Raw genomic sequence first — 3,220 nt, forward strand, 5'->3', positions numbered from 1 at the left:
TATGGCACCGTAGCGAAATTTTCTCTCCGTGCATCGGTAGCTATGCCAATTAACCCTTAATAGTCACACGGGGTATATTGGACCCCAGAAATTTTTCGACCGACGATACCAAACAGAAATATCGAGATTTCTTTGACATTTTTTTAAATAGAATCGTTATGGTCGTTTTTTAAAGGTTCAAAATACATTGCAGTATTTTTATTTTATTTTTTTGAAAGTTTTTCAATTATTTATCGTCCCCCAAAGTGAGCGGGGTCCTTTGGACCCCGTGTGACTATTACGTCAGAAACTTGAGGTGTGCTAGTAAGGGTTAAGGTAGTTCTGTATGTAGACGTACGAGCTAAAAGTTTTACACGGTTTCGTCGGAGCTTGTACACTCTGGCTGTCCTACACAATCACGCTTCATGCGCGAATATATATGTCCTTAGGCAGAAAGAAAGTGGCGCTGTAGTCGTGGCAACAACGCCATCTCCGGTATCACTGCAGCGTCGAGGCTCAAATAATGTCAGTGTTTCCCGAAATCTTATTTATGCGTCGGGAAAGAAGTTGAAAAGTGTTCAAATGGCAATTCAATCGAGAAAGGTGGTCGAACATTTGAGAAAAAAGGCTTTCACGTTCTTTTGTATTGCGTGTATCGGTTCGCTGCAGCGTGCACCGTTGCCGCGTCGTCACAGCTGGTCGCGCGCCCGTTCCGCGTTTCGTAAAATTAACACAGTTTACCAGTCGATATCTCCGGAACTAGATGGTCGAAAATTGCCATTTTTTAAAATATTTATCCCACAATAGTACTCGATACACGAGTGGTTTCATTTTTAAGGCGTGAGACCCGTTTAGCGTCGGTTATAAAAAATGCAAACAAAGTGCTATCCAGTTACGTGTTAGGTATAAGCATCGCGTACAAAATTAACCATTTTTACACTCCGATTACGCCGTACTTCAATGTCAGCCGGTTCTTAAAATTTCAACAAAAGTACAGAGCCACCTTAATCGAATTCCAACTGGAATTAACATCGAGATAAATAATCGTACCGAACACACTAAGGAAAAAGTCATTGGAACAGCGAAATGTGGCATTCCGGGGTGCAAATGAAATATATGATCATCGCAAGGTTAAATATAATTAGACGAAGAGTTTCAGATCAAAACTGCAGATTCATTCCCTCCGAAAACGTTGCAGTTAAACGAAGAAAACTCTTCCAATAAGATCAATTAATATCGAATAAACCATTTTTTTTCTCAGTGAAGAATGGTCGACTCGAACTCACTCTTTTCCGACTGCTTCCGTGAATAAGTGCTTGAATAATTATTTACGAGTGAAAAGTAAACAAAAAGTGCGAATATCGATTCTCAAAGTGAAGGAACAAGAACTTTGAGAAGGAGCCATTTGTGCATGCTGTCAATCGAAAACTAAAATTCTGAGGCTTTTTATTATGAAAAGTATGCTACGCCGACGTGGGATAGGAAAAGTGGGCTATGCCAGGGCACACACGGTCAGGCACAGAGTCTACTTTCCGTGAACTATTTTCGCTCACATCTGCGCGAAAAAATTCGACTTGTGGAGGATAGCAAATCGAACTTTCCGTGGGGGCGTGGCGAAGATGTCGATACACTCACGTCAGAGCATCCAAATTTCACGAATCCATGCAACGACGATGCAAGTCAGTTTCAGAAAATTCAATTGATCCTCTAAATTTTTAAAGGCCAAAGTAGTAAAAGTGGAGGCTCAGTGAAGGAAATGTCAGAAAATTGAAACATCGTGAAAAACACATTGCTGCGAGCATACAAGTAAAAAAGTAAAGTCAGAATAAACTCGCGGAATGAAAAGAAATAAAGTCGTTAGAGAAAGTTCGAGTAAAAATGTCGTAAAGTTAGAAAATCCCACGGGATTGGGAAATCGAATTGTACGGTGAATCATTCACATCCGATCAGTCAAGATTTTATAATAATTATGGGGTAAGAAAACGTTTCAGAACGAAATATCCACACGCCACTGTGACAAACTGTAATAATAGTAAAGAAACTTCCGAATTCGATGTTTCTTGATTCACGTCGAACAGAATAGTTTTTTCAATAAAACCGAAAAACACCAAAAGATTCAGAAGAAAACTCGAGCTTCATAATAAACGCTTCTTTTCATAATAATCGCATCGTGTTAGGAGAGTGTCATTTTTATTTCAATAAGTCGAGTGTTTTCTAACGGCAACGTCTTGGGAAACTCGCACTCCTTGTCTTGGTCAGTTAAAATTTAGTTTCAATACTCGCCGTCGAGACGTTGGGGCGTTAGTGGGCAACGAATTTGGCGAAGCCGTTTGGCAGATTCGAATTATTCACTTTTGTCAGTGCATTAAAATAAATATGTAACATAAGTTTTAAAAGATGTGACGAGAATCCAATTGACGAGAACTGAAAAGTCCGAAAGATCGTTACCTCGCGTTAATCCAGGATCGTTTTCTCACGTAAACAACTTCAAAGACGAAAGGAGAGGTGACGCACGTAAAATTTCGATATACAAACGGGAAATACTGCGTGACTAGAAGCCTCGGTGTTGGAGATGTTTGACACAGGTAGCCTTATTATCTTGTTGTTCGGTCGTGTGCCTCGGTGTGCCTTCGCTTGCATAGAGATTTTTCTCCCTCTGGTCCCTTTTGCGCCACCCCTTTGGTAGGTAAGCAGCGCGACGAGAGCGGCAGCGGCATGCGGCCTCACCCGGCAGCTCGCCACCCCGCGTATTTGTGCGTCGAGCTTGACTCGATGTAGATTCTGCTGCGAAAGGTGCCACACGAAGGCGGTAGTCCACGATGAAGCTCGTACGTGTACCAGCTATTGGCGCGTCGCGAATTAGAGGTGCACGCGCACATAACCATCCTGTGTATCTCGAGAGCCTTATCTCTCCTCGGCGTTCGTTTTTTTTCCATGATTTTTCTTGTTTACCTCTCGCTCGGGGCTTCATGAGGGAGAGGAGAACCTCAGCAAACACCCGGTTCGTACATTTGTCGGTTGAGTCGGTGGGATTCGACCAATTGTTGGTAAGACGGCGGGGAATAGTAGGGAGTCCGGGAACGCCCATTGCACGCGGTTATTGGTCGGACTGGGACGAGCATAGTTCTTACTTGGCGCTCCCTTCGCTTCGGCGACTGGCGTGGTACGGAGTGGGGGAAAGCGCGGTTGGCGGGAGTAGCCTGTAGTGGGAGAGCAGAGAGAAGCGGCGAGAACGCGCGAG

Source organism: Venturia canescens, chromosome 9 (assembly GCF_019457755.1).
Source record: "Venturia canescens isolate UGA chromosome 9, ASM1945775v1, whole genome shotgun sequence".
NCBI lineage: Eukaryota > Metazoa > Arthropoda > Insecta > Hymenoptera > Ichneumonidae > Venturia > Venturia canescens.